Raw genomic sequence first — 19,222 nt, 5'->3', positions numbered from 1 at the left:
TAACCGACCTCGGGGGGAGGCTGTCGAACCACTTCATCGCTGCTTTTGACAAGGTTGTCGGAAAAGCTTTGCATCGCGTAGCATCAGAAGCGTCAGCCAGATACATCCGACTTTTAAAGTTGCTCAGATGATGCTTTGGATCAGTGGTTCTGTCGTAGAGGTCCATATCGGGGCTTCTAAAATTTCTCGGAACTTTTGTCCTCATTATGTCCTCACTAAAAGGATCTTCCCCCCTAGGGGCGAATCTTCCCTACCGTCACGGGAGTTCCGACCTTTGAGGGAGGATTCTAACTTTAAGAGTTTTTCCTCTAACTCTTTTCGTCGATCCATCTCCTCTCTTAGGTGTTTTTCTATTTCCCTTTGTCGCTCCCGTTCCTGTTCTAGTTGTTCCAAACGACTTTGGTGGACATGGACTAATCCCATAAGCTCAGTTGCGTGGGACTGTCCGTCTTTCTCTGACTCACGGCCTTCAGAGGAATTCACCTTCGGGGTTTTGACTTCGGAGGTTCCTTCTTTGTGTTGATCATTGGTTTCCTGATGGAGGGTTAGGTCCGCGTCATTATTTCCGGTATCCAAATTCTCTTGTTCAGAATCTGTTTCCACATGACCCTCCTCAGGGGATCTGTCCGCCATCACTGGTTGATCTCTCGGGTCCCCGGCAACGGCGCCAATGTTACGATGGGTAACCAGAGATTGATGGGCTGGATGGTGCTGGTTGGCCCAAACGTATGAATGAGGAGAATTCCTGGTGGATCCGCAACTCGGTGTCCTCCGACTTGTGAGTGCGCGGAGGAATGGGGGGTGGTACCTGCAAAGATACTCCGATGCCTAAGTTAGCAAGGGCGTGAGCAGGTTTAGAGTGTATTGGGTCTTAGAGATACCTGAGGAGTGTCAGTGTATTTATAGTGGTGAACCAATAACCACCGTTGGAGTAGTGCCACTTTTCTAGGGTGTTAACCGTCCCTTTATCTTAGGGAAGTTAAGATATGGCTCGTGGAAGTGGTTAGAGAGATTCTAGTGGCGGTTACCCATTCAAATGAGTGCTTATCTGCCAGCTAATCCTCGTTCCCGACTTCCTTAGAGCAAGTCGTGGTGCAAACCAACTTTGTAGCGGTTGATTTGGTGCAGGGTGAGGCTCAACCTTTGGGTTGGGCCTTCTTACTTGGATCCTGGGTTCTAGCATTGGACCAGGATATGAACAGTGGTTATAATTTAGATTTGGTTTTATAAAATTTTTATTTTTTAAAAATAATTTATTAAAATTAACTTTAAAAGATAATTTTTTTAATTATAATATCTATATTTAATAAATTAAATTAAAAATAATTTATAAAATTTAAAAAGACTATAAATAAATATGAATATAAGAGTAAAATGAGATATTTGTTAATATATAAAGTTATATATGATATTTTAAATATTAATAAATACAAATTTATTTTAAAATTTGTTTTAAGTATTTTTAAAAATACTCATAATTTTAAAAACTACAAATATGAGTACGTGACAACAATAATGCAATCATAATAACAATGTTTAATACAACAATATAAATATGAGTACGTGATGACAATAATTAAATCATACTACACTGGAAATAATGTTTAATTTGTGTAGCCGAAATAATAATAGAAAACTCAAAACATAATAATTAAATAATACATATATATACATACAAATTAAATAAGTGATAAATTTTTATCAATTGCTTTTAGTGTTAATTTTAGAAAGAATACGTACTTCATATTTAAAGAGAACGAGTGAAGGAAAAAGGAGAGTAAGAATTTGAGAGTTAAACACAATAAAAAAAATAATTATGCCATCTAAAAATATACGTGCGCAAAAGAAAAGAAAAAAAGAATATGCATGCACAAAGAAAAAGAACCTAGGTGAGCATCAATTTTAACCTCCACTTAAACAAATCATACAATTCATTTAACTTATTCTTCCTTGAGAGCCTATAAATCAACAAGTATCTCGCCAACAGAAAAAAATGAGTAATATTAATTAAAAAAATATAATAAACTTAGATTGGTCCAAAATAAAATATTAATCTTAGTCCAAATAAATTTTAAATACAAAAACATAAAATAAATATAAATGCTAATTTCTTTTAATTCTTTAAAAATAATTTTAATACTCCAAATTCCAAAATTTTAAGGAGAATATACTCTAAAATAATATAGAATTTCAGTATTCTTTAATTTTTTTTTTGGTCAAAAATAGAATATTTAAACCCATAACTTTTTAATTGAGTACTGAAAGATTATGTTATTTGAGTTATAATTCATTGGTTTAGTACTCTTTAGTACTCTTTAATTATAAGAAAGAGAAAACGTTAATATATAAAATTTTAGTACTCCATATTCAAGAAAAAAAAAAGAGTACAAGGTAACTATTTTATAAGAGAAACTCTTATATAAGTAATGATTTGGTGGTTATATTTTACATTTGGTTTTGTAAATTTTTTTTAAAAAAATTATTATACATACATTTGATAAATTAAATTAAAAATAATTTTTAATAATAAATAAAAATAACAATAATTACCGTGTTGTATTTTTCATAGTATGAAGCACACAAAAATAGTAGAGTTTTGAAAAGACACCATGTTGAGTTTTTTGATTAATTGAATTTTCTTCTTTCTTGTGAGGTATGAGGTGGCAACTCACTTAAAAAATGGCTATAATTGGCCATAGGTGATGATGTAGGTTCAATAATTGACACCTGTGAAGTTGTGATTCAACTTAAAACACCAATTTAAAATTAGAAGGGGCAAAATGGGTTGAATTTGTTGGGCTGACCCGCTACAAAAATGGGTCGAATTATGATTTAAAACTCGTCAAATTGAAAAAAAAAAAGCACCAACTCCGCACTGCTAAATTTGTAGATTTTGGCGGGTCGGGTCAATGATTTTTATTTATTTTTTATTAAATAAAAAAGTCATTACTACTATAAAATCAATAATTATATAATTTTTAAACACTTTTTTTTATTTTTTGTTTTATTCTTTTTTTAGTTATTAACTTTATTTATTTTATTTTATAATTTCGTATATATGCTCAAATTATGTGACTTTTTTTTTAAAATAAAGATGACTCTATCAACAAATATTATTTTAAACAATTTTATTGAAGTTAAAAATTAAAAAAATAATAAAAAATTATATTATAATTTGACTATTTTTTATTTGTATTTGATTTTTTAATTATTATTTTTTGGTTAATTTTAATGAATTTTATTTAAAAAAAAATAAGCCGCTAATCCGCCACCGCCAATCCGCCAATCCACCGTAAAAAGAGACAGGCTAATATTTTAAATCCATCTTAATTGACGGAACGGGCATTTATGATGCGGACTTAGGCGAGTTTGGTAGACCGACCTGCTTTGCCACTCTTATTTCAAATGACCCATATATATGTATTATGTAGGACTGCAGGGGGATATAAATACGTTCATTAAAAAAAATGTTTGCATGTCATTGCTTGGCTGCTATGAGTATAATTGTGTTGAGTTGGATTTGGGTGAATTTGAGAATCAACTCAATTAAATTTGATCGGTCGGGTTGAATTGAGTTAATACGCTTTTGTTATTGAAATTAGGGGTGTCCGCGGATCGGATCGGATCGGATATGATATCCACATTTTTTAGTGCCAGATCCGATCCGATCCGCACATTTGCGGATCGGATCGGATCGGATATCGGATATATCCGCATAATTAAATCTTCTCTTTTTAATCATATTTCTATGTAAAAGAATTCGATAAAAATATTTCTTTCATACTTTTAAACTTATTTATTCCTAAAATATTTTTAATTAAACTCTCTCTAAATAACAAAAATAAAATAATACAATATATGAATATTAATTACTAATTAAAACATACAAACAAGTAAATATAATACCAAACATATATATATTTATTTATTTTTTAATTATTATAATGCGGATCTGCGGATCCGCGGATCGGATACGCGGATCGGATACGCGGATGTAGAGCAGATATCCGCGATCCGATCCGCAAAGGGTGCGGATCCGATCCGATCAATTTACGGATCGGATCATATCCGCAATTTTCGGATCGGATGCGGATATTTACCGCGAATCTGCAGATACGATCCGATCCATGAACACCCCTAATCGAAACCGAACTGATTTAAATTAATGAAATATGAAAGGGATCGGTTTGGATAATTTATAAGACAAATTAAAGAAAATGATTAAAAAAAAAGAAAAAACATTTATGTAACTATAAAAAATAAAAATAAAAAAGAGGAATCAAAACTAAGGTGAGATTAGGATTAATAATAGTTATATAAATATTATTTTTTTAATTGTACTTTTCAGGCACTTTGCCTTTGTCCTTCTCACATTCCAAAAAGAAAAATTTAGAGTAAAAGACAAATAGGTCTCTGACCTTTTAAAATGCGAACATTTTCATCTTTTAAGATTGGAAAATACATTTCGATCTCTCACCATGTAAATTCCGTGACAATTATGTCCTTCCATGAAATTGGTGTCCGAAACAGTAACGGAGATTGCTGAGGTGGAGGGGTGAAGAGTGATGTGTCCGTTACGGTTGCTGAAGTGAATGGGAAAACAAATTGTTGGAGGACAAATTGGTCCTTAATGGCCAAAACGACGCCATATGCATCCCCCACTTTCATGCCCATCATCCCAGACCTCTTCTTCTTCTTCTTCCATGCCAGTTTCATCGCGCACTTTCTTCCTCTCTCGTCTCACAGACCTCTTACTCCACAACCCTCTCCACCCTCCAAAACGAGCGTGAACAACGAAGGTTTGATCTTGATTTCGCTCCGGTGCGTTAACCTAACGTGGCTCAAGCTCTGTGGATGCCGTGAGATAACGGAGGCAGGAATGGCCGCTGCTGGTGAAAACTGCAAGGCGTTGAAGAAGCTATCTTGCGCTTCGTGCGTGCTTAGCATTAAGGGAATCAACGCTGTCGCCAGTCGTTGCCAGGGTTTGGAAGAGCTCTCCGTTAAGCGGCTGTGTGGCGAGGTGGTTGGTTCCGGAACGACGTCGATGACTTCTGTTTTCTCGAAGGAGATCGTGAATTGCCAGAGCTTCACGCCCCCTTATGATTGGGTCGAAAAGGCTTCGATCTTTGAAGGTAATTGGCTATTTGGAGGGATTGGGATGACACCCTTGAAAAGATTGGGAACCTCCATGCTGCATTGGTCGATGTTCACCTTGAGAAGATTTAAGTTAGCGATGTGGGTCTTGTGGGTTTGTCTAAGTGTTTGAGTTTGAAACACTTTTCACATTGTGAAAATCGCTGAGTGCTCAAATGTGGGTCTCAATCTAGTTGCTGAGAACTGCAAGATGTTGAGGAAGCTTCACGTTGATGGGTGGAGAACCAATAGGATTGGTGATGATGGTTTGATTTCTGTTGCCAAACACTGCATTAACTTGCAGGAGCTTGCTTTGATTGGTATCTATCCAACATCTTCGAGCCTTGAGGCAATTGCTTCCAAATGCAAGGCTTTGGAGAGATTGGCACTTTGTGGGCTTAATACCATTGGTGACGCTGAGATTGAGTGTGTTGCCAACAAGTGTGTTGCACTCAAGAAGCTTTGCATTAAGGGGTGCCCTATATCCAATGTGGGGATTTTAGCTCTTACTTCTGATTGCCCCAATTTGATTAAGTTTAAGGTGAGGAGATACAGAAAGGTTACTGATATGATTGTGGAGTGGGTGCATGAACATGGGGAGTCTTTGGCGTTTAGTTTTGATAATAGTGATTATGAAACATTGAATGCGAGTCAAATTGATCATGATCATGCAGCGAATGATGTGATAGCATTTCACAGAGAAAATGAGGGGGTGGCTGCTGTAGCTGCAGCAGCAGAAGCATCAAATGGTTACAATGGATTGGCAATGTTGAGAGCAACATTTGGGTTTTTTGCTAATAGAAGTGTAGTGCAATCAGCATTGAGAAGGTGGTATAACAATGATAATGTCTTCGCTCAATAGTAGCATTTTCATGACCTTAGTAAGAAAGCAAACGCGTTCTTGCCAAAGTCCTCATTTGACAATATGAGAAGGTGAATTCTTTGGTTCAATTTGCCTTTTGGGAGTTTCAATTTCCTGAGTAGCTAGTAGCTTTGTTGCTATTGCTGTTAGCTAGCTGCATTTGTTAATAATCTCTATTGGTTCTGTTCGAGTGTTCTTATTATTTGTGTTGATGGTGATACTAACTTTGTATTATAATTAATCTATTTTTTTTGTTTTATTTGGAAGGTGGAGAGGGTTGTGGAGTGAGAGGTCTATGAGACGAGAGAGGAAGAAAGAAGAAGAAGAGGTCTCGGATGATGGGCATGAAAGTGGGGGATGCATACGGCCAGGGACGGATCCAGAAATTTTAATATGGAGGGGCCGAATTTTAAATAATTTTTTTCTATAAAAATAATTAACATATAGTTATTAGAGTTAGTTTTTTAAAAGATTTATCAAAACATATATATATATATATATATATATATATATATATATAATTATAATTAGAATTTTTTTCACAATTTTATTTTTAATATGATAATTACATCATAAAATATAACAATATCAATAGTACATTATAAAATTATAAAATACCAATAATTTATAGCGTGTTTAGATAAAAATTATCACATATCTTATTAATTAAAATTAATTCTTTCAAAAATTTAAAAAAATTTGAAAATAAATTATAAATTTTAATTATTTGAAAGACATAGTACCCTTATAAAGTACAAGATATAAGATATCTTTATAAAATTTTTCATTTAACAACGTAAATTTAAAAGAAAAATGAGTATTTTTTACAAGAAAATAATATTTAAAGTACATAATGTTATTACCAAAATATAACTACGTAAGTTATTATTAATATAATAATATGAATGTTAAATATATTAATATAAAAAAATAAAATATTTTTTTTAAAAATAAAATATTTTTTAAAAATAAATACAGAGATTATTATATAAAAACTAATTTGAAAGGTACAAAGACTTGAGGGTATGATATTAAATTAGTTAACTAAAAAATATTAGTGAATTAAACAATTAAGACATAAATCCATTACATAGTGAAAAATAATACATATAAAACTATTAAATTACATAATACTAGTATTTTTACCCGTAATACTATTACGGAAATATAAATCTTTTAAAATTACGTCGATCCTGGTATTATAGATTATGACACAAAAAATTTATAGCATTAAACTAATTTTATAAAATGGTTATTGTAAGACCCATAATTTTCAAAAAAATATTATTATGAGTTAATTTCAATTTATTTATTCATTAAAGATTTTATTTTAGAAATTATTTTATTAGAAGTAATTAAATCAAGTTTTGACAATTAAATTAGATTTGAAATTAATAAAACAAATCCTAATTTGATTAAAAGTTATTAAAGACAAATTTTGCTAAATTAAATCCAAACCCTAACTTTAACCAAATTAACCCTAACCCCCTAAATTAACCCTAGCCGCCACACCTGTTTTCTTTCCTTCAGTAAACATATCAAAAGAAAGAAAGAAAAGCAAAAGCAAAAGAACGAAGAAAAGAAAGAAGGAAAGGGGAGGAAGAAGAGGGAGGCGGCACGGTGGGTGTCACTGCCACCGTCGCCGCCGCTGCTGACAGAAGAGAGAGGAGATCTGAGAGAGAAGGAGAGTACCGCGAGGAAGCCGCCGCGCAGCTCAGGACCGCCGTCGCGTCGCGTCGCCGTTGGCGCCAGCGCTGAGGAGACCACGCGAGGAGGAGAGACGCGCGAGGGAGAGAGAGCGGGATCTCAAGCCGAGCTGAGGTCCAATCATCGTGTCAGAACCCTTTTCGCGTCGCCAGCATCGCCCACACCGTGAAGCCGTCGCCGCTGCTACTGTACCTGCATCGTCGTTGTCCTCGTCCCGGAGTCGGTTGCCGCCACTTATGGAGGAGCCAGAGAGAGCGAGAGAGAGCGAGCTCGGGAGCAGAGGAGAGAAAAGAGAGACCCACGCCAGCCATCGCCGCTTCTGCCGCTCGAAATCCTGCTGCCGCCGTCGGAGAACGCACTGTCGGTAAGGGTTTTAAAGTTTGGTTTATGTTCTTTTGGATTCCGGGAACCTTTATCGTCACTGCATGCTTATTTCAGTCACCCGCCCCCGCTGCTTGTTGTTCTGAACTGCTGCACCGTCGTTGCCGCCGTTCTGGTCACCGGGTGTGGCATGGGTGATCACCGGAACCACCATCAGAGTTACCGTTATTTCAGTTCAGCCGTTCATCCTTCTTTGGGTAAGCCATGCGTTCCAAAACCTTTAAATTGGTATTTCTGTTTTAAGTTGTTTGAGGATCTGAGGTCTTGGTGTCATAGGATCGAGTTACGAGTCTTGATTGCTGAGTTCTATGGCTGCTGCATATAGCATCAAGGTGCTGCGTCGTCACCGGAGCTGCTGTTGCTCCATTTTCTTGATTATTTGTAAGCCTAGTAAGTCGTTCCTTATTCCAAACTCTTTTAGTTGCTGTTATGTTATAGATTATTGAGTTTTACGCGACATTAATATTTTAGGATTGGGCTAAGGCTGTGTTTAGAGGCTGTGGCTGCTGCGGGGACGGTCAGTATTAATGTTGTTGCTGTGGGATAAGAATAGAAATGCGGTTTGTCGCGTAGTTGAATCGCGAACGAGGTAGGGTTTTTCTTAAAATCTATTTTACATTACAGAGTTGTGATAAATAGATATTGACGCAAAAGGATAAACTTCTGTGGTTACATTTGTCTTGTGAATGTGATGATCTGTTGGATTGGATTATTTGGTGCTTGATTGTGTAAGTGTCTTATGGTTGTTGGTAAAAACCGGTTTGAAATGTTATTTACTCGATTATTATGAAAGGTGGATCTTCTTGGTTTTAAAGTTTACTTGGTAATATAAATGAATCGATTTTAGGAAATAATTTGAGATATGAAAATAAATTGATTCTGGGAGCGGTTTGATTTTGGATTGGTCTGATTTTATAAATGATTTAATATTTGAGCTGATTTGATTTTAAAAAGAGTTTTATTGTTGGAATTGGTTTGATTTGAAAATAAATTGATATTGGAGCTGGTTCAACTCTGGAAAAATGAATGAGATTTGGAAATGGATGAGAAAATGTTTGAGAAATGTTTAGATGGGACCCGAAAAGGGTGGCAGAATCCGAGTTTTAGAGGAGATGCTGCCGAAATTTTATAAAATTAGAAGTTTCATTTGAAGTAGTTATTTTAAAAGGTTTAATTTTAAGCATTATATAATTTAAGATTACTTCATTTATCAAAGGAAAAGTCATGTTTTGGATTGAGAATTGTTAGTGAACGGAATGAAAAGAAAGATGATGAGGATTTCTTTGAAATATGGCTTTTGAATGAATTTGGAAATGAGATTTGGATTAATGAATGATTATGAAGTTGAGAATGTTGAGATACGATCTTTGAATTATTCATTTGGCTTATGAATTTGAAATATCTGAGATACGAGGTTCCCTGGATTAAGTGTCGTGGCTTGCCACCACGTGTACCAGGTTGAGAACTCGATACTCTGTTGACCCTACGACGTAAGTGTGACCGGGCACTATATAAATTCTCGGGAATGTTACCCCCATTGAGCAATATTGATTATTTGAGAAAAAGCTATGCATAGACTCTTGGGGATGCACGTCGGGGGACAGTCTAAGGACAATTCAGACTTGTCGGGTTGGCTGGATAACCGACAGATGAGCCTCATCAGCCATAGGACAGGCATGCATCATATGCATTTGTATGCTTTGCTTGGGTTTGAACTTGTTTTGGTTTGTCTAATTGCTAAACTGTTCTTAACTGCTACTTGAACTATTTGTTGTAATTGCTACCTACTTGTGCTTTCCTTGTCTGTCTTGCCTGTGTTTGTCCTGGCGTGCTACATTTGAGAATGAACTTTGGTGTTGCATTAATGATTGTGTTGTTTGATTGCGTGGTTGGTTTCTGATTGAGATTTTCTTATAAGAAAAGAAAGGTTTCGGATTTCAATTAGATTAAACATTGTTTCTTTGAAAAAGTCTTGAACGATTACCTACTGGTTTTAAAAGATTCATAAGGCGATGATAATCACTGAGTTTGAAAACAGTTTTCTTATTAAATATCTTCTTATGACAACTTTGAAACTGCGTGGTGAGACCGTGTGGTTAGGTTCTCACCCCCCTACAGCTTTACCTTTTCAGGAACCGGAAGAAGTGTTATGAAGAGTTACACTGCATTTGGCTTATATGTTGTTGTATTCATTAGATTATTTTCTCCCCTCGTCTTTGTTATTACAAGTTTGTAAGAGGGATAGGAATTGTATGTTTTAAATATGTAATATATTGAGTTATTATGTAAGGAGTTTTGTATATGAATCTATGCCTGCTTGTATTGTTCTTAAGATAAAATATTTATTTCTAGTTTTCAAAGAAATCAGCGATACAGTGTCGAGTCACAGGCTCCTATTTTAGTATTTAGTATGTAAAGTAGTCGTAATACTTCTTGCTATCAGAGTGGCGCAGCCGGAAGCGTGACTACTGTAAGTGAGGGTGTTACATTATGGTATCAGAGCAGTCTTTCTTGTAGAGCCTGAGGAATGGACCAGTTATGCTTCAATTGCATACTCTAAGAGTCTGTCATGTAGTAAGTCTTGTTTGAATAATGAGAATTAGAGCTTATGCACATGACGGTCTATTGATTAATGCCATTAGTCTTGCATTGCATAATCCCTGGTATTAAGTTTGGCCAGCTTAACACTAGTGAATTATGTTTATGTAAGCACTAATGGGTTATCATAGACAATATGCGAGTCATAGGTAATGCGAATCGCGGGTTTTAGAAACGTTAGGAGTTAATTCTTGAGGTTACTCGGTTAGGTGTCTTGAACTCTGCAAATATCACGTATCTTATTCCTGCTTGGTATGCTCTAAGGTTCTTGTCTGCGATACTTTTCTTGGAAAGTGAACAGATTATCTTTCAATCCTACTCTCTTGTTTACGTACGCTTTTGTTTGATCCTAACTGCATATGCCTGTTTAAAATCCTTGGTGTATTTACCTTCTTTATTTAGGCACTTCTTTTTGAATCATGTATTTTTTTTTATATATACATTCGAATCTGTTTTGATGCAGGACACCTTTTTAAGTTCATTTTTCGAGTCCTTTGTAAATAAATTGTAATTTAGTTTTCCTCTTATTTGATAACAATTACAGCCATTCTTTAAATCTTAACAAAACCGTTTTTGATTGGAAATATACAACCACTTTTAATTTGATATGTACTTCTTTATATAAACGTTGAAAGTTTCTTATACAGTTTAAAACTAGTTGTTTCTAATACCTCGCCTGTTTCTTCACTGATTTATGGAAATGTATATATACTTTAAATACAATTTGATTTTTTAACAATTTTATTACAGTTTTTACGAATATCCTGATTTGACTATATATTTAGATATTTTTCAAAGAAAGGTTTTTGTCTCTTTCCAGTTGGTTTTGTTTGGTAAGCTTCACCTAATTTATTTTTATTCGAATTTGGTTTAGCATACTATATTATTTATGCAATTGTTGTTCTTACAAAAAAAAATGTTGGACTCATGTCTTTATTATCATGAATGGATCAATTTCTTTCTTAAACTTTTATTTCTGTGGATGTCATATTTAATTCTGTTTTTAACTACTCTTTTATTTTTTTAACGTCACTATTAGTCTTAGTTTTCCATTTCTTGTGAATCTCATTCTCATCCGAGTCAACTTTAATTCGTTTCCATCTAATGCACCATTTGTCCTTTTATTTGTCTTTCTTTAGTCAAAGGTTCTTTCTTGAGAATTTTCTATTGATTGAGTTGTCTTCCTGGCGCGTTTTGTATTCCTTTAGACCAATTGGAAACTCATTTGATAATCCATACCCAATGAGTTCTTGTTTGAATTCCCTTAATTTAAAGGTCCTATCTTCCATGGGTTGATTTCATTTTAAGCACATCGTAATCTTCTTAAATGATACTTGCGAGGTGGTTATTTCAAATATACTTTCAGAATTTTGTTTTGAACCATTTTTGAAAAGGTTTTGAATTCTTTTGAAGGAATTTAAGTTTTGAATCAATTTTTTTAAGTTGTTAAGTTCCTTTTTAAGCTTTTTGTTTCTGAGTGACATGCTTTATGAATCCTAATTGAAATCCTTTAATTTAAGTTTCTTTCTTAAAATGAGTTAGTTTCCTTTTTAGCACATAATAATATTATTGAACATCCTTATAAAGTTGTGACTTCAAGTATATTATTGAAGTTTTGTTTTAATTTAAACCTTTTTAAACAAGTTTCGATTTATTTTTATGCAAAATTGTCCCTGACTAGAATTGTTTTACTTGAGCAGTGCCTCTCTTTGGTGTGATTTGAACTTGTTTTGGGGCGATACATCTATTGAAATTTTAATAAAATCGCTTTCAATTTAGCTTACACTCCTTTACCTTATACTCTGAAAATTTCTATGTGATTTAAACCTGTTTGATTGTAATGCATCATCTTTTCTTTTATGAGTAAAATTTTATCTCAGATTTTCTTCCAACAAGATTATAGTTTTCATACATTCTTAAAAAAGAAGAGAAAATACAATTTTGCTCTTAGCCAAATTAATCTTTCCATTTACAAATTGTGTAATCTATTTCCGCTTGAATTTATATTGAAATAATGCCACATTTACATTTTTATTAATCTTTTGAAGGATGTTTGTTACTCATTTTCTCTTTTAGAACACAAAATGATTTTTCTTTAAGTTTTTCATTCCTTATGAGCAATGCATTCGAGAGTATCTTTAAATCATACTCTTGGGTTCTATGAATTTTGTCTTTGGTTTTAGATATTCTTCTTTGTAAACCTCATATTTATTTGACTCAGCTTGAATTCGTTTCAAAATACTACATTATTTTTCATCTTATTGATCTTATTAAATTCCTTCGATTCAAGAGTTACCTTTAAAGTTATCAGTTGATTCTCTTTCCAGCACTTTTTATTACTTGTTCATCCTTGTCTACTTGTGATTTCCACAATTCTTTCAAATTCTCGCGAACACGGTCTTTGTCACTGTTCTTTCTTTTCTATGGTTTATGATCCTTCTGAGTATACTCGAGATTAGTTTTGATGTCTTGTGCGACCGTACGCTTAGTAAACAACACATTAGCTCTTTAGGACACGTTTGGTGAATTCAAAAGGTGAAAATTTGTAAATATACGATGTTGCAGGGAGTTGTGGAACCTTATTTCATGTGAAAGAATTTTGTTGATGTTGGGTTTGTGACCATTAAGATTTACGAAGTGATGACGAGGTTGAAAACCTTCGGATGAGAGCTCAATGAAGTACAGTTAAGAATGGTGGAGATAAGTTATATTGAAGTTCGAATAGTTGAGTCTTTGCAGTTGGTATGAGATTAGTATCCGGACGTTGAGCACATCATTTTGACCCCAGCTTGTTTTATACCTTTTTTGTCACCTTGCTTTACTATCACACGTTTGAAACATATTATTTTGTGCATCAAGTCTATCTTGTAACTTTGTTTCACATCATACTTATACCCTTTATATTTTTATGCCATATGAAAATTCTGGTATTTGAAACTATATGAATATATATATACTAAGAACTTTTTGCCTTTTCTTTAAATAAGTTCAAGAGTGAAGTAATATGAAAATCTCTTTTATTTTGTATCAATTTTCGAGGACGAAAATTTTTATAAGGTGGGTAGGGTGTAAGACCCATAATTTTCTAAAAAATATTATTATGAGTTAATTTCAATTTATTTATTCATTAAAGATTTTATTTTAGAAATTATTTTATTAGAAGTAATTAAATCAAGTTTTGACAATTAAATTAGATTTGAAATTAATAAAACAAATCCTAATTTGATTAAAAATTATTAAAGACAAATTTTGCTAAATTAAATCCAAACCCTAACTTTAACCAAATTAACCCTAACCCCCTAAATTAACCCTAGCCGCCACACCTGTTTTCTTTCCTTCAGTAAACATATCAAAAGAAAGAAAGAAAGAAAGAAAGAAAGAAAGAAAAGCAAAAGCAAAAGAACGAAGAAAAGAAAGAAGGAAATGGGAGGAAGAAGAGGGAGGCGGCGCAGTGGGTGTCACTGCCACCGTAGCCGCCGCTACTGACAGAAGAGAGAGGAGATCTGAGAGAAAAGGAGAGTACCGCGAGGAAGCCGCCGCGCAGCTCAGGACCGCCGTCGCGTCGCCGTTGGCGCCAGCGCCGAGGAGACCACGCGGGGAGGAGAGACGCGCGAGGGAGAGAGAGCGGGATCTCAAGCCGAGCTGAGGTCCAACCACCGTGTCAGAACCCTTTTCGCGTCGCCAGCGTCGCCCACACCGTGAAGCCGTCGCCGCCGCTACTGTACCCGCGTCGTCGTCGTCCTCGTCCCGGAGTCGGTTGCCGCCACTTATGGAGGAGCCAGAGAGAGCGAGCTCGGGAGCAGAGGAGAGAAAAGAGAGACCCGCGCCAGCCATCGCCGCTTCTGCCGCTCGAAATCCTGCTGCCGCCGCCGGAGAACGCACTGTCGGTAAGGGTTTTAAAGTTTGGTTTATGTTCTTTTGGATTCCGGGAACCTTTATCGTCACTGCATGCTTATTTCAGTCACCTGCCCCCGCTGCTTGTTGTTCTGAACTGCTGCACCGTCGTTGCCGCCGTTCTGGTCACCAAGTGTGGCGTGGGTGATCACCGGAACCACCATCGGAGTTACTGTTATTTCAGTTCAGCCGTTCATCCTTGTTTAGGTAAGCCATGCGTTCCAAAACCTTTAAATTGGTATTTCTGTTTTAAGTTGTTTGAGGATCTGAGGTCTTGGTGTCATAGGATCGAGTTACGGGTCTTGATTGCTGTGTTCTATGGCTGCTGCATACAGCATCAAGGTGCTGCGTCGTCACCGGAGCTACTGTTGCTCCGTTTTCTTGATTATTTGTAAGCCCAGTAAGTCATTCCTTGTTCCAAACTCTTTTAGTTGCTGTTATGTTATAGATTATTGAGTTTTATGCGACATTAATATTTTAGGATTGGGCTAAGACTGTGTTTAGAGGCTGTGACTGCTGCGGGGACGGTCAGTATTAATGTTGTTGCTGTGGGATAAGAATAGAAATGCGGTTTGTCGTGTAGTTGAATCGCGAACGAGGTAGGGGTTTTTCTTAAAATCTATTTTACATTACAGAGTTGTGATAAATAGATATTGACGCAAAAGGATAAACTTCTGTGGTTACATTTGTCTTGTGGATGTGATGATCTGTTGGATTGGATTATTTGGTGCTTGATTGCGTAAGTGGCTTATGGTTGTTGGTAAAAACCGGTTTGAAATGTTATTTACTCGATTATTATGAAAGGTGGATCTTCTTGGTTTTAAAGTTTACTTGGTAATATAAATGAATCGATTTTAGGAAATAATTTGAGATATGAAAATAAATTGATTCTGGGAGCGGTTTGATTTTGGATTGGTCTGATTTTATAAATGATTTAATATTTGAGCTGATTTGATTTTAAAAAGAGTTTTATTGTTGGAATTGGTTTGATTTGAAAATAAATTGATATTGGAGCTGGTTCAACTCTGGAAAAATGAATGAGATTTGGAAATGGATGAGAAAAGGTTTGAGAAATGTTTAGATGGGACCCGAAAAGGGTGGCAGAATCCGAGTTTTAGAGATGCTGCCGAAATTTTATAAAATTAGAAGTTTCATTTGAAGTAGTTATTTTACAAGGTTTAATTGTAAGCATTATATAATTTAAGATTACTTCATTTATCAAAGGAAAAGTCATGTTTTGGATTGAGAATTGTTAGTGAACGGAATGAAAAGAAAGATGATGAGAATTTCTTTGAAATATGGCTTTTGAATGAATTTGGAAATGAGATTTGGATTAATGAATGATTATGAAGTTGAGAATGTTGAGATACGATCTTTGAATTGTTCATTTGACTTATGAATTTGAAATATCTGAGATACGAGGTTCCCTGGATTAAGTACCATGGCTTGCCACCACGTGTACCAGGTTGAGAACTCGATACTCTGTTGACCCTACGACGTAAGTGTGACCGGGCACTATATAAATTCCCAGGAATGTTACCCCCATTGAGCAATATTGATTATTTGAGAAAAAGCTATGCATAGACTCTTGGGGATGCACGTCGGGGGACAGTCTAAGGACAATTCAGACTTGTCGGGTTGGCTGGATAACCGACAGATGAGCCTCATCAGCCATAGGACAGGCATGCATCATATTCATTTGTATGCTTTGCTTGGGTTTGAACTTGTTTTGGTTTGCCTAATTGCTAAACTGTTCTTAACTGCTACTTGAACTATTTGCTGTAATTGCTACCTACTTGTGCTTTCCTTGTCTGTCTTGCCTGTGTTTGTCCTGGCGTGCTACATTTGAGAATGAACTTTGGTGCTGCATTAATGATTGTGTTGTTTGATTGCGTGGTTGGTTTTTGATTGAGATTTTCTTATAAGAAAAGAAAGGTTTCGGATTTCAATTAGATTAAACATTGTTTCTTTGAAAAAGTCTTGAACGATTACCTACTGGTTTTTAAAAGATTCATAAGGCGATGATAATCACTGAGTTTGAAAACAGTTTTCTTATTAAATATCTTCTTATGACAACTTTGAAACTGCGTGGTGAGACCGTGTGGTTAGGTTCTCACCCCCTACAGCTTTACCTTTTCAGGAACCGGAAGAAGCGTTATGAAGAGTTACACTGCGTTTGTCTTATATGTTGTTGTATTCATTAGATTATTTTCTCCCCTCGTCTTTGTTATTACAAGTTTGTAAGAGGGATAGGAATTGTATGTTTTAAATATGTAATATATTGAGTTATTATGTAAGGAGTTTTGTATATGAATCTATGCCTGCTTGTATTGTTCTTAAGATAAAATATTTATTTCTAGTTTTCAAAGAAATCAGCGATACAGTGTCGAGTCACAGGCTCCTATTTTAGTATTTAGTATGTAAAGTAGTCGTAATACTTCTTGCTATCAGAGCGGCGCAGCCGGAAGCGTGACTACTGATAGTGAGGGTGTTACAGTCGTAAGGGACAAAAGTCCCCATCGGCTAAGAAGACCAAAGTCTTAAACAAAATTAAATAATAAGTTTTTTAGTTATTATTTTCAAATGAAAGAGTTTAATTTTTTTACTTAATTTTAATATTCGTTATCTAAAATTTGAAAGAATTTAACGTGTTATTTTTATATTTGATTAAAAATTAAGTTTGTTGCACAAATAGAAATAATTAATTTATGCTTGCTATTTAAAAATATAATTAGATATTAACATAAAAAAATTTATATTGATAGTTATAAAATTAACTTATTTTTTTAAAACAATTGAATCTTAATTTTAACTTTTAATCACAACATTAGTATTTTTTAAAATTATATGTAATAAATATTTAAAAAAAAAGTAAAAATATATATTAAAAAGATAAGCAGTAAAAAATTAAAATTAAATAAAATATGTATATAATAATATTTTTTATTTAAATTATATTATATTGTTAATTTTATTTTTTATAAAACATAAAGGTAGAGAAAAATAAAGAATGAGAGAAATGAGAGAGAAAGATAAAGAAGAAGAATGAGAGAGGGAGTTTATTAATTTTGGAAGTTAAGAAAATTTTTTATTTTATTCATAATGAAAATATCTGGTGACACATTTTGATTTGTCAAATTACTAATATAAAATATGAATTATAAATTATATATAGAGTGAGAAGGATAAAGAGAAATAGAAAAAAAAAGAAAGGGATAGATAAGAAAATATAAGAAGGATGTTTACTATTTTTAGAGAAAAATATTTTCTCTAAATTTTAATAAGAGAGTGTCATGTGACACATTTTAGTTATTAAATTAGTTAGTAATATATAAATATAATATATAATATAACTATATTTCAATTTTAGTATTTTAATTTTAATTATAATTTAATTTAATTTAAATACAATTAGAGAATATTATGTTGTATATTTTGATTGTCGAATTTGTAATTAGTCATTGATAATGATATATAAGAGAGATAGAGTGAGTGAAGAAATGAGAGATATATAGAGAAAAGAAGAGAGAAGATGAGAGAGTTCTTTAATTTTGGAGGAAAATATTTGATTTTAATTGTAATGAGAGAGTGACATGTGGCACATTTTGGCCTTAAAATTAGAAATATATAATAGAATAATAGATAATAGATAATAGATATAATAGATATCTAAATATAATATATAATATAGCTATATTTCAATTTTAGTATTTTAATTTTAATTTTAATTTAATTTAAATACAATAAGAGAATGTTATGTTGTATATTTTGATTGTCAAATTTGTAATTAGTCATTGATAATGATATATAAGAGAGATAGAGTGAGTGAAGAAATGAGAGAGATAGAAAAAGGAAAAAAGATGAGAGGAGAGTTCTTTGATTTTGGAGGAAAAAATTTGATTTCAATTGTAATGAGAGAGTGACATGTAGCACATTTTGGCCTTAAAATTAGAGATATATAATAGATAATAGATTTTTTTATTTTTTAAAAACACATATCTTATATATAAGTATAGTTTTTTAAAATTTTGGGGGACCGAGGCCACTACTCGCCCCCTCTAGGTCCGTCCTGACATAGTGACTTTTTTTTTTAATTATACACAACATGATTGATAATTATAATATAATAATTATTTTAAACTATGAATAGCATTTTTTATTTTATCCATTTCTTAAAACAACTATGTATTTTGAGTTTTTCATTGGAAAAAAATTTAAACAGAAAAGTTACAAGTCTCTTTTAACAAGCTTTATAATATTTTATATACTAAAATAATCAAAATAATACATATAATGAATTTTTTATTTAAAAAGAAAAACATAACTGGGTGTCATGGGGTATCTTTTTCTATTAAAAAAGATTGATTGCCCATTTAAATTTATGGTGCTTGTTATGTTGACGGTAGATAGTTGCCTAATTTATTAAAAAAATAAATATTAATATTTAATTTAAAAATATAAAAATAAATAATTTTTAAATATTTAAAATTTACTATAAAAAAGTAAATTCGGAAAATTCGCCACCAAACTTGCTTATAGATAATAAAGAATTTGCTTAAATTGATTTCCCTATTACATGGCATAACTTTTGTTGACTGTTGTTTTGAATTATTTTATTTTATTTTATACCAAAGATAGTAATTGGAA

At 33.4% G+C, this 19,222-nt stretch overlaps 1 pseudogene; it reads left to right on the top strand.

Annotated features, from left to right (window-relative positions):
- Positions 1 to 4,630: 4,630 nt before the first annotated feature.
- Positions 4,631 to 5,995, top strand: LOC112762656 (F-box protein SKIP2-like; annotated as a pseudogene).
- The last annotated feature ends 13,227 nt before the right edge of the window (positions 5,996 to 19,222 follow it).

Source organism: Arachis hypogaea, chromosome 17, assembly GCF_003086295.3.
Source record: "Arachis hypogaea cultivar Tifrunner chromosome 17, arahy.Tifrunner.gnm2.J5K5, whole genome shotgun sequence".
NCBI lineage: Eukaryota > Viridiplantae > Streptophyta > Magnoliopsida > Fabales > Fabaceae > Arachis > Arachis hypogaea.
Note: the sequence above shows the minus strand (reverse complement) of the source record. Positions and strands in the feature narration are given on the sequence as shown.